This window comes from Syzygium oleosum, unplaced genomic scaffold (assembly GCF_021117445.2).
Source record: "Syzygium oleosum isolate NSW1041296 unplaced genomic scaffold, Sole_v2.1 Sole_v2.11, whole genome shotgun sequence".
Lineage (NCBI taxonomy): Eukaryota > Viridiplantae > Streptophyta > Magnoliopsida > Myrtales > Myrtaceae > Syzygium > Syzygium oleosum.
The window spans coordinates 3,275,782-3,289,326 of record NW_026607495.1 but is presented as its reverse complement, the minus strand read 5'-3'; the positions used below and the strand labels follow the sequence as shown (position 1 = coordinate 3,289,326).

At 44.2% G+C, this 13,545-nt stretch overlaps 1 protein-coding gene, 1 long non-coding RNA gene and 1 pseudogene across 2 annotated transcripts in view; 1 reads left to right on the top strand and 2 right to left on the bottom strand.

Moving 5' to 3' along the window:
- The window catches only part of LOC115665495 (cysteine-rich receptor-like protein kinase 34), a 112,056-nt gene that overhangs the window by 57,037 nt on the left and 41,474 nt on the right, over positions 1-13,545 (bottom strand). The window lies entirely within an intron of this gene.
- The window catches only part of LOC130139306 (uncharacterized), a 39,031-nt gene that overhangs the window by 14,490 nt on the left and 10,996 nt on the right, over positions 1-13,545 (top strand). The gene's annotated exons all lie outside the window — the stretch shown is intronic.
- Positions 68-11,615, bottom strand: LOC115665496 (putative cysteine-rich receptor-like protein kinase 9; annotated as a pseudogene).

Below are 13,545 nucleotides of genomic sequence, written 5' to 3'. Positions count from 1 at the left end.
AAGAAGTAGTCGAGACTTTTGTTCGGCACAAACTCATAGACGAGTATCTTTTCTTCTCCATCTAAGCAAAACCTGAGCAGCCGCACAAGGTTTCGATGTTGAAGCTTCGCTACCAATACAACCTCATTCTTGAATTCTCCAACACCTTGTCTTGAGCCTTTAGATAGCCTCTTCACAGCTATTTCTTGTCCATTCGGAAGCCTACACTGAAATTTGTTAATTTGATTGTTTGAGTACACATGAATAGCTTCTAACCACATCTTCCCATAACAAAGGTCAAAGTTATTCAAAAATTTCATAAACCATTGTCAATTTTTGTAATAGATAATACCTGGAAAACTTCACCGAATCCACCCTCACCCAACTTATTTTGAGGAGAGAAATTGTCTGTGGCGGCTTGTATGGTGGCTCAATCGTACTGTAGGGACTCGGCTTTTGTAATTCCATTTGCGCCTACAAGACCAAACAACACGAGATGGTCATTTCACCAAAAGGATAGAACAGTACATCTCGCCTACACATTTTCATCATTCTATCCATGTATCCGGCACAGGCTCATATTACGTACTGCTTTGATCTCCTTGGACGGCTTCGTTTGTCTCGGTCGCTTTCCTCCAACCAAAACGACATGCGAGGAAGAGAAGCACCACGCCTATGCCAACAGGAACAGCGACGGCGATGATTATCACAGTAGATTTATTGCTTTTCACTACAAAAAAACCGGGATTTTCCGACGAAAATTTGCGACGAAAAAATTTTAATTGGAAATTTGTGACGACTTTTCCAACGAAAAATAAAATCGTCGGAAATTTGCGACGAAAAATTTTTCATCGGAAATTTCCGACCAAACAATTTTCGTCGCAAATTTCCGACGATTTTTGCGACGAAACACTTTTTCGTCGCAAATTTCCGACGAACTTTGCGACGAAAGAGTTTTCGTCGCTAATTTCCGACGAAATTTTGCGATGAAAGATTTTTTGTCGCTGTTGACACCTATTTTTAATTTGCCCAAAATTAATTACACAAAATTTAGGAATTAATTTTCTTTAATTCCTAAAACAAAAAAATATTTCTATTTAAATGCATTGCATATAGAAATTAGGCACATTTGCACTAATAGAGTCTATTATAGAGTTTAATTTAAAAAAAAAAAAATCGAGTCGGGCCGGGTGGAGCGGGCCGACCCCCATTTCTTTTTCCTTTTTCCCCGGGCCCAGGCCCTTTTTCCTTTTCTTTTTTCCTTCGCGCGGCCCGGCCCGCTTTCCTTTTCTTCTTCTTTCCCCCACGCCGCTGCTGGGCCTGGCCCGGCCCAGCCTTCTTCCTTCCTTCCTTCCCCCTGCGCCGGTCGCTCTCCTCGCCCCTGTTCTCCCCTGCTCGCGACGGAAGCGTGACGCACGGCGGCGCCGCTTCTCGCCGTCGCTGTCTGGCCAGAGGAGAGCCGGATGAGCACGCCGACGGGACTGGCATTAATGGCCAGTCCCGTCCTCCCCATTTCCCCTCTCCCTTATCCCCTCCTCCCTCTCGCCTCCCTGTTCCTCTCGGCCCCCCCTCTGCTCTGCTCTGCTCTGCACCGGCCTACTATGGCCGCGAAAGTCGCAGGACAGGTAGGCCGGTGCAGGCCATCGTCACGCCGACGCGGGGAGGCACAGGTTCGTCGTCGCCGGCTATAATAGCCAGAGAGAGAGAGGGAGGTGGGTCGGCCATTTTTAGAAAAAAAAAACAGAGAGAGCGTGAGAGCGTGAGCCGGGAGAGACAGGAAGCCTCCGGCAGCCACCGCACCTCATCCACCCATCCCCGCCGCCGAGCCGACGGCGGCGACACAGAGAGAGAGAGAGAGTGGGTCGGGCCGTTTAAAAAAAAAAAAAAAGAAACAGAGAAAGACAGAACCGAGAGAGGAGAGAGAGAATAGAGAGGGAGAGAGAACAAACCGAGGCCACGCCGGAGCAAGAAAGACAACCAGCAGCGTCGCCGTCGCCCACGGAGCAGCCGGAAGGCCACCCAGACGCGCCGTCGACCGGTGAGCCCCCGGCCGAGAAGCCCCTCTGTTTTCCCCTGTTTTTTAGCGTGGTTAGGCCGGGACTCGCGCCGGCCGTTTCGCGCGAATCTCGGCCCATACCGTCGTCGGTGCCGATCCCTAGTCGCCGTCGGAGGTGAACCCAAGCCGCCGGAGTCGACCGGATCGCCGGAGGAGGTCGGACTCCCTCGTTTTTCCACGCACCCGCCAGGTGTTCGACGAAATGCCTCAATCAGGCCGGTTTTTGTTTCATCGCCGGCCGGCGAACGGTGGTCCGACGGCGGCTCAGGTGAGTGGCACAGCCCACAGGCGGTCCTAGTCGGGCGATTTGGGGGCGGCGCTGGCCTGGGTCAGCCGGCGGACGGCCAATTTTGGCCTCTCCGGCGCCCCCCTCCCCGCGGATCTGTTTGTTCGGGTCGGATTCGACCCAAATCAACAGATCCGACCCGGGTCAACGCCCGGGTCGGATCCGTTGACTCGGGTCGGTTCCGACCGACCCGGATTAATCAGCCCGACCCGGTCAACGACCGGGTCGGACCGTTGACCCGGCCGGTTCCGACCCGATCCGGATTGACCGATCCGACCGGTCAACGACCGGGTCGGATCCGTTGGACCTGGGTCTGGTTCCGACCCGATCCGGATTGACCGATCCGACCCGGGTCAATGCCCGGGTCGGATCCGTTGACCCGGGTCGTTTCCGACCCGGATCCGCCCGACCCGGTTAATATTATATTTTTATTTTATTTTATTTTTAAAAAAAAAATTTATTTTTTTTTTCTTTTTCTTTTCTTTTGTATTATTATTATTATTATTAATTTTTTTTATTTTTTTTTATTTTATTTTTTCGAAAAAAAAAAAAAAAAATTTTTAAAAATTTGTTTGATAAATTCTAAGTGTCTTAATCTAATGTGATATTATTATGCATGTTTTTTGTCTTGTTTAAGTTAGACAAGCCTGAGGTTGCGCGGTAGTATTTTGCATGTTAGTTTTTATTACCGTTGTATTGTTATGCATGTTTTTAATACAATTGCATGAGCTGTTGTGTTTTGAATGTCATCTGACTTAGTTAAGGTTAGAACCTTAGGCTGCATGCATTGTTGTGTTCCTGACTGCTAATCGTTTCTGATTATGCACTCGCTTGATCACCTCACATGTTAGGAGAAAGGTCCTAAAATCAATTCAAATTGCCTGACAAATGTTTTCAGAAATGAACAGGGTAAAAAGGTACCGAAAGGGCATTAGTTATCCAACTAGTGTAACCAAGTCCCCGAATTCAGTTAATCTCTGGTTCGCAGGAATAGGGTGATTCTCCCATCACCCTATTTGAGTTTCTAATCGGCCCACCCCAAATCGATTAGTGGCGACTCCTTGATATAAACCACTTGCATGTTAAAAAAACTTAAACCCTAAGTCGCGATATGGTATGGGCTTGGGAGAGCCCGAGTTAAGTCCCGAACCTAGACTTAGCACGTACCAGGCGAGCCCCCCTTTTTTTGCATTGTTGTTTAAAAAAAGGGCTCGGGAAGTCGGTCGCGACAGTCGCAAATTTCCGACGACTTTTGCGACGAAAAATTTTTCGTCGCAAATTTCCGACGAATTTTTCGACAGAAATTTATTCGTTGCAAATTTGCGACACGAAAAATGATTTTTTTGATATCCGTCCCCACCCCCAATTTCTCTCTGTCGACTGATTCCTCTTATCCCCTCGTTGTTCTCTCTCCGTCTCTCTCTTTCATTTCTCTCGAATTACCTATCTGTGCACGCGCAAATCAATCTCCGTAAAGCTTTTCTGCCGGTAAGTGTCGTGGCTAATTTCATGACTAATTAGCGACGAAAACGGTTTGTCGCAAAATTATTCAACGCTGGATTTGTATTTGTTGGTGTTATTGAAATTTTTTTTTTCCCTTCCTTACTGGTTTGGCCGATCGCCGGAGACATCGCCGGCCATGGGGCGAGGTCCAGTGGCCTGGCCATGGCCGCCGGTCGACCTCACCGATGCCTAGGTGGGCTAGCCTCGCATGGGCCTCGCCATGGCCGGTGAGCTCGAGATATGGGCGAGCTCGAGCTCGAGCTCGCCGGCCAAGCTCGCCGGCCATGGCGAGCTCGGCCCTGGCCTGCGGCGAGGCTGGCCCTGGCCGGCACTGGCGAGGGCAGACCTCGCCATGGCCGGCGAGCTCGAGCTCGCCTAGATCTCGGGCTAGATTTGGGCGAGCTCGAGCTCGCCGCGGCAAGGCCGGCCCTCGCCGCCACCGGCGAGGGCCGAGCTAGCCATGGCCGGCGAGCACGAGGTCGCCCAAATCTCGCCGAGGTTTGGGGAGCTCGAGCTCGCCGGCACTCGGGCGAGTGCCGACCTCGCCATGGCCGGCGAGCTCGAGCTCCCCCAGACCTCGGCGAGATCTGGGCGACCTCGAGCTCGCCGGTCGCCGGACCGGCGACCGGCCAAGAAGAAAGGAAAAAAAAAGGAAAAGAAAAAGAAAGAGAAAAAAATAAAAGATAATTAAAAAATGTATCTTAAGTAATTTGTTTTTATTTTAGGTACGTGTCCATTTGAAGGTCTCGCAATCCAAGTGAACGTTGCAATTCTCATCAAATAGACCACTTTCTACTATAAAGGTTTTAGTCAAATACTTGGTAAGTCTTCTTGACATGGTAATTTTTTCATTTTTTTCAAGTTGAAAGTAATTGTTTCGTAAAAAAGAAAATTGTAATTGTTAGAATTTTATGGTTTTAATTAACAATATTAAACAATAGATATGATATTTTTAACAATAGATATGATATTCGTTGGAAAAATTTCACACGAATTTACAATTCGTTGGAAATTTCCCACGAATTTCAAATTCTTTCAACATATTGCACTATAGACTATTTCGTGGGAAAATTCGTGGGAAATTTCTCACGAATTTTCCGACGAATTTCAAAAAACCCACCATTGGCCGATGTTTTCGCAATTCGTGGGAAAATTCGTGGGAAATTTCCCACGAATTTTCCCACGAAAATAGTTTATAGGCAAATAGTTTGCCACGAATTTGAAATTCGTGGGAAAATTCGTGAGAAATTTCCCACGAATTTCAAATTCGTTGGAAATTTCCCACGAAATTCAAATTCGTTGAAAATTTCCCACGAATTTTCCAACGAATTTAAAATTAATCCGCCATTACCAAAATTTGAAATTCGTCGGAAAATTCGTGGGAAATTTGCCACGAATTTAAATTTCGTGGGAAATTTCCAACGAATTTGAAATTTGTGGGAAATTTCTCACGAATTTTCCCACGAATTTGAAATTCGTGGGAAATTTCCGAAAATGGGAAAATTCGTGGGAAATTTCCCACGAATTTTCCAACGAAAATAGTCTATAGGCAAATATTTTGCCACAAATTTCAAATTTTCGGAAATTTCCCACTAATTTGAAATTTGTGGGAAAATTCGTGGGAAATTTCCCACGAATTTTCCCACGAATTTCAAATTAGTGGGAAATTTCCTACTAATTTAAAATTCGTGGGAAATTTCCCACGAATTTTCCCACGAATTTCAAATTAGTCCGTCATTGCCGAAAATTTGAAATTCGTGGCAAATTATTTGCCTATAGACTATTTTCGTTGGAAAATTCGTGGGAAATTTCCCACGAATTTTCCCACGAATTTCAAATTAGTTTGCCATTGCCGAAAATTTGAAATTCGTGGGAAATTTCCCACGAATTTTCCCACGAATTTCGACTTCGTGGCAAATTATTTGCCTATAGACTATTTTCGTTGGAAATATTACACTATAGTCTATTTTCGCCGAGACTCCACTCTTGTTGCAAAAACACCCTCGCCACGAATCTCCTCAGCGCCGTCCTCGTCGCCGTCCTCGTCGCCGTCGCCGCCTTCGCCGTCCACCTGGCCGTCGACGCCGGCGTTCCCGCCGTCCACCTCGCCGTCGACTTCGCCCAGCCCAGTAGGTAACCCTAAACTATTCCTTGAATAAAATGGTGTCGCGGCCGTGAGGGGGTGGCGGGGGTCGCCGCGGAGTTGGCCAGAGGGGGGGTCGCGGCGGAGTTGGCCGGTGGGGGGGTGGCCGCCGAGTTGGCCGGAGGCCGTGGGTCGCAGCCGAGGGGCAATTTGGAGGGTCGCGGGCGAGCTGGCCGTGTGGGGGGGGTCGCGAGGCGACCGGCCAGGGGGTCGCGGCGAGGCGGGCTGTGGAGGGGGTGGCCTTGGCGAGTTGGCGGAAGCCGTGGGTCGCAGCGCGTAGGAGGCCGGAGGGGGTGGCCTGGCGAGCTGCTCGGTGGGGGTGTCGTGGGCGATTGGCAGTGGGGGCTCGCCGTGAGCTGGCCACCACGGGTCGCCGCGGCTGGCCGTGGGGGGGTCGCCGGCCGGCTCGCCGGAGGGGTTGCCGGCCGGCTGGTCGTGGGGGCGGGTCGCCGGCGAGCTCGCCGGAGTAAAATCGCCAGCCAGCTCGCCGGAGGAGGGGTGGCGGGCGACCTTGCCGGAGGGGGGGGAGGCGGGGGGGCGGGCGACCTCGCTGGAGGGGGGGCTCGCGGCCGTGATTCCGGCACGGTTGTCGATTTTTTTTAATGATTTTTGTGCTAACATATAAACTTAGGTAAAATGAAGCTTAAAAAGGGAACAAATTAATGTGTTGCATTCGTGGCAAATTTGCTTGTTGAACGTAATTTGTGATCTTTTTTCTAGGTCTGTACTAGAACTTTGCGAAATAGCATATTTGGGGTATAAATTTGCACAAATGTGGCATCAGAGTTGATATTTGTTGTAATTCGTTCTGCACATTTAATATGCTTCATTTTATTTTTCATGGAATCTGATGTGGTCCAAATTTCAATAGGTTGCTTCAACGAGGGCCAAAGATTGCTATTTATCAGAGGCGATAGTCGGTTTGTTTCAATTTGTCGAGTTTATTTATTGCTCTATGAAACAAAATGGTAAGCAAAATGACTAATGTCATTTTCAGTCCCTAATACTTGTTCATATTTTTAAATATATTTGTCTAACCTTCCTACCTGTCAGTTTAAACGTGGAGGTCTCATGCGTGGTTCGGGTTCACAAAGAAGATCAACCCCTTCCGCTGCCTCATCCTCGTCCCTGACCCTGTCCTCTTCCCCTGCCCTTTCATGTAACCCTCAACCACAACATGTTCATGGACAACATGAACACATTGGCCCATCCTCCGACCCTCAACAACATATTAGGGTAGAACCTCGGGACATGCGAACTGAATTTACTTCAGTTCCATCTCCGATTCCATCTCCTTCGGTTCCACTTTCTTCAGTGCAACACTCGAATGATGAAGAAGATACCCGATTCATTATATGCCCATGTGGAGATTCGTAAGTACTTCATTTTTTTTATGTATATATAAATTATCGATGTAAACAAAATTGTCCCTGTTGCGAATTATCCGTATGCTTCATTGTCTCATTGTCCATATTGTTATAATATGTTTTCAGATTCACGGATTCTACGTATGTTGTGAGGGAACTTAATAAAATAGTCAATAACTGTTGGATGGGCCAGTTTATTACTTTCAGCAGCGCTCCCGTAGAAGTAAACACTTTGTGGTGGAATGAGTTCAAGGTTAGTGTTGTCTTTCTTCACAAACTAAGTTCGGTGTAGCATACTAATGGTCAATAATGAATTTTGTCACGAATTGTCTGGTATATTGTAATGGATATGTGACATGTGACCCTAGTGGATAACTTTCAGTTGCTTTTCTATTGATTGTAGCGTAAGTTCATGTGGGATGAAATGGAAGAGGATGAGGTTAAAAGAATTTTCAAGAAGAAAATCGGTGATCACATGCGATATGTGATAAATAGAGCGAAGAGAAGAAACGAAAAGCCGACCTTTTTTACAACTGACAATTGGACGGAAATTACGAGAACTTGGGAAACTGAGAAGCATAAGCAAAGGTGTGAACAGAACAAGAAGAATCGAGCTTCTAGTTCTAGTGACGAGGGTCTGCGTCTGCCACATATCTTTGGGGGCTCTATCGGCATCGGGGAGCATAAAAGAAGAATGGTAAGTCTGTTTTATACATGTCGGTGCATTTAATGTAATGATTACTCATTTATGTTTATATTTTGTAGGCAGATGAATTGGGGACGGAACCCACTTTTACAGCTACATTTGAACGCACATTCCAAAAAAAGGATAAGACATGGACTGGCGATCGAGTAAAAGCTATTAAGGTATGTAAGGTTATAGTTCGGACTTTATGGAAACTAGAATGAAAATCATGAATGTTTTTAATATTTATGGTAATATATATGAATTTATTTTATTTCTATCTATAATGTTAATATAGGAAAAATATGATGAACTTTTAATGAGCACTGCTAGTGGTGATGGTGGTGATGGTGGTGCCGTGTCTGAGCCATCGGTTGACAGTATGGCATTATGGGTGAAGGCAGCGGGTGGGATGAAAGGAGGAAAAATATTTGGGATGGGATCCTTGTCAAGGATATACAAAACGAAGGCTGCTGCAACTTCATCCTCCAATGCGGCTGTTTCAAGGAGGACACGACATGAGGAACATATAACCCAAGAATTGAGCCAACTGAAACAGTTGCTTGTACAGAAGGACGAAGAAATGAAGCATTTACTTGGACAGAAGGACGAACAAATAAGGGTGATGCAACAACAAATGCAAATTGTCATGCGACATCTCGACATCAATCGCAATGAGGTTCCTCCGCTACCTCATATTAATCCAATTGATGATGGGCATAATGCTGAGCCAAAAAACGATGCGGCGATTGGTGATGATGATGATGATGCTGATGATTTTATTGTCAGTCCTTTCTAGTTCATTCTCGAGTACCGAAGCTGCCAACGTTTTATGGTTGTCCCGCGTTCTTTCAATGTTTTGAATGTATCACCTGATGTTCATTAGTGCTTAGCTGCCTCTTTGTATTATGAGATTGAATATCGAATATCATCATGTGAGACTTTGCAACTTATGCATTGTAGAAATTAATATTGCTTTCTTACCAAAAAAAAATTAATATTGCTAATAATTAGATTTAAAATCGAAATTGTCGCTAAACAAAATTCGTCACAAACTTAGCGACGAATTTCGTTGCAAATTACCAACGAAAATTGACATTTTTTGTCGAAAAAATTCGCGATTTCTCACGATTTTTGCGATGAATAATTAGCGACAAATTTTGCAACGAACTTTCCCACGAATTTTGTTTTCGTTGGAAATTACCAACGAAAATTGAATTTTTTTGTCGGAAAAAAATCGAATTTCCAACGATTTTTGCAACGAATAATTAGAGTCAAATTTTGCAACAAATTTTCCGACAAATTTAGTTTTCGTCGGAAATTACCAACGAAAATTGTAATTTTTTGTCGGAAAAATTCGCCATTTCCCACGAATTTTTTTTGTCGTGGGAAATTACCAACGAAAAATGTAATTTTTTGTCGGAAAAATTTGCGATTTCCCACAATTTTTGCAACGAATAATCAAGGATGAATTTATATACGATTTTTCCAACGAATTTACCCACGAATTTAGTTTTCGTCGGAAATTACCAACGAAAATTGTAATTTTTTGTCAGAAAAATTCGCGATTTCCAACGAATCTTGTTTTCGTCGGAAATTACCAACGAAAATTGTAATTTTTTGTCGGAAAATTTCACGGATTTCCCACGATTTTTGCAACGAATAATTAGCAACGAATTTTTCCAACGAATTATTAGCGACGAATTTTGCCACGAAATTTTGCAACGAACTTTGCCACGAATTAATTTTCGTCGCAAATTACCAACGAAAATACAAATTTTTTTTCGTCGCTAATTTCGTTGGAAATTTTTTGTTTGTCGCTAATTTCGTTGGAAATCACCAACGTATATTGCCACGACATTTCCAACGAAAAATTAGCAACGAATTTTCCAACAAATTTAGCCACGAATTTATCTACGAATTTTGCAACGAATTTTTTTGCGACGGAATTTACCAACGAAATATTAAAATTTTTTGTCGCAAAAATTTCCAACGCCGAATTACCGACGAATAGTTTTTCGTTGGAAATTCGTTTTGCCACGAATAATTACCAACGAATTTTGCCACGTTTTTTCCAACGAATAATTACCAACGAATTTTCCAATGAACTTCCAACGAACTTTCCAACGAATTTTGCCACGAATTTTCCAACGAATTTTTCCAACGAAAAAATTTCGTTGCAAATTACCAACTAAAATTTAAATTTTTTGTCGCAAAAATTTGCGACGACGAATTACCAACGAATTTTTTTTCGTCGTTAATTTCGTTGGAAATTCGTTTTCCAACGAATTTTGCCAAATTTTTCGTTGGAAAATTCGTTGGAAAACTCTTGTTTTTTTGTAGTGTTGCCTACATATGTGCAACCATATCTTAACAGCATCAGCACATGTGTTGTTTATGACTTAATGAGAATTTAGAAACTGAAATTGCTACCATAGACCAGAGCAAATGTAAAATAAAAAACAGAGAAAAACAAAAAGAGCTCGCTTAAAGAGCAAATGTGAAGAAATTAAACGTCTTCTTGTCACAGGAAATGTTTTCAGGAAATTCAATTTTGGAGAAAATAAACCACTTTTTTTATGTTTTGTCCAGAAAACAAGTTGAAAAAATTGACTTGATGTTTAATAATAAGTGAATCAATTAAAGGCAGCTTGTATCTTTAAACATGGCATGTAATGGCTGAAAAAACTAACCCACTGGGACTAAATGCACGTCTTCTTCGATATAATAAAGAAGCAGAGTTAGGACAGACGAAGCTAAGCAGTAGAAACACACATTTACCTTCAGGTCCGGTCACCGGAGCGGGAGGCGGCGCCGCTGGTGTCCGTGCTGGTGCCGGCAGAGCCGAGGCGTTATAAAAGGGGTAGAGCTGGTACGTCACGTTGCAGCTCGGAGTGAGCAAGCTTCCCCCTTACTTCCCCCGAGGCAGATTAGCGATACCGAACTGGAGGCACGTGCAACAGTCGGACGCCCTCAAGTCCGGCGTGCACTGTGCGAGTGCGTACGGTTTCTGCGGGCTCGTGACGTTCGCCTCCGCCACCGCGACCTTCTTCCCCGACCCGCCAGATGAAGCCCTCGCGACGACGTCGCTCAGGGTTTCTAACAGGACCTGCATGAACCGGATTGGGTCCACGACGTTCCCATCGTACAGAAGGGGAGACAGCGTTTCTTCCATGGCCGAGAAGATGGACCGGTTTGAGTACCGCAGCATGCACTCTTTGTACCAGATAACGGAGACCCGCTGGTTGGGGCATCTTTGGAGGATATCCTGCTTTCCAGTGGCCACGCAGTTGCTGCACGCGACGATGTCAAGGTCGCCGCGGCAGAGGAAGAGCCCGTAGGCCCGATCGGGAGGGTTTTGGCCTGCGTTGGCGTTGGCGAAGCCGCCGGTGCTGTTGGTGGCGGTGAAGGAGAGGGAAGAGAGGAGGGTGTGGAGGTTGGATTGGTAGGTGGAGTTGGGAGTGAAGAGGGTGGTGTTTGGACAATCATGATCTATGTAATTAGGTGCAGCTTCAGTACCGAAAATCTTGACGAAGAAGGAGGAGGAGGAGAGAGAGGGAGATGGTGAAGCAAGAATTCATGATTAGGCTAGTTTGATGAATTTGATTGGGCTTGCGGCAAAGGAGTGGGGGTGAACTATCAATTTTCTTTTTCTTGACAAGTTGATGCAAGGCGTACCACTGCAAATTCAAATTCGAAGATCGAGTTTTGAACATTTAAAATTTTGAAATTTCATTCCATATGACATATTTAACCGTTTTAAATCTTATAGAAATTAATATCTTAAATCGTGAAAAACTATAGCATTTTTTTTTCTTTCTACGGGAAGGTCAAATGAGATTTTTGACAAGTTAGGACAAACCGGTGAGAGATTTTCTAATACAGTTAAAGTCCATTGCGCAGTGTTAAAGCGACAGGAACTGGGTGGTTCAGGCCATTCATATTCATGGGGACAGAGGAATAAGATGGATGGTGGTGAAGATGGAAGACAGCAATTGGCCTCGTACGAGGTCATTGATTAAAGTCAATTTATGCGAGCTTGCATTCCCATTTGCTCCAACGTGGAGACTGCGAGAGGAAAAGTATGAACACTCTTCTAGAGAGCACGCAAGGATATTTCATTTCAGTCATTAAATCTTAAGGCTGTATTTGGATGTCTGGATTGAAATTAAAATTAGAATAGGGATATGATATAATAAAGATGGATTTGAAATCCTCATAATATCCTCCGGATTGTAAAAGTATCCCACTATATATTTTGTGCAATTTAAGATAGGACTTGAAATATTTAAAAATCTGCAATCTAAGATAGTATTGACGACTCAAACCCTCTCGATCACTATCATTAACAAGCAATCTCTCTAGGAAATTGACCTCGAGAGCTTGATGACTTTCAACCAACACGACCTCATAGAGTTCTGGTATGACCTTGTGATCAGTTAGAGGAACTTCCTGTGGGTCATGTGGATGGACTCCATTGCCGAAGAAAGTGGCAGCACCATCCTGGAGGAGCTAAGGGAGGCAACAATAGAGAAGGGGTGCATTGTGGGTGGGCCTGCAAAAGGAGGTTCTGCAACACGATGCCATTTCGGCATTCCTCATGCACAATAGGTGGAACTTGATGCTCGAACTACAGAGCGAAATGGAGGATGATCTCTTCTATTAAGCAAAATTCTGAACTGAAGTCAAGGAAGATCTCTCTTTAGCGTTTCATCAAATACTTGATGAACGCCTAGTTCATAGTTGATCAAGAGAGAGACTGTGGAACAATGGAGGCCGAGAATGAGTAATCAGAGGTGAAGTGGAGAGAGGAATCGAGGGAGGATTTGGTGATGGTGGAAAAGCTAGAAAACTGACTAAGAAAGAGAGAGCGCGACGGATGAGGTGGTGAGCCCTTATTAAGTTAATTTTTGAAATTTTATATCCAATGGGCTCATCCCATCCCCTATGCCGAATATCTTATCCGCCATTTTATCTAGATGTATCAGAGTTTATCTAATTTGGAGAATGTCACCAAACACCGAATAGTTTATCTAGGTGGGCCTAGTGAGGCTGTTGCAACCCTCATCTTGGCCCTCGATTGTGGGAGGGTTGCTGGCCCTTAGTAAAAAAAAATAAAGAAAAAAAAACCAAAAAATTTATAAAGAAAATTAAAAAATTATTTAAAAAATGTCAACATCAGCGCCCCCTGTGCCATGTAAGATGGTTCAGTGTCTACATTAGCGATTTTCGATCAAAATTGACCAGATGGATTCAATTGGCAAAATGTAAAAAGGTTTAAGAATTAATTGGCACAATTGAAAGGTTTAGGACTAAATTAGCACAAATCCAATAGATTTAGCACTTTTTTGGTAATTTGCCCAACTTCACACTAAGACGATTTGAGTTTGCTGCATTGAGAAGATGACATATTAACATAAAGAAAAGAATGGTCTGAATTTATTCTTCCCATATATATATATATATATATATATTATTTCTTTCTTTCCTTTTGGGTTTTGTTAATGTAATAGTCTTTTGAGCCAT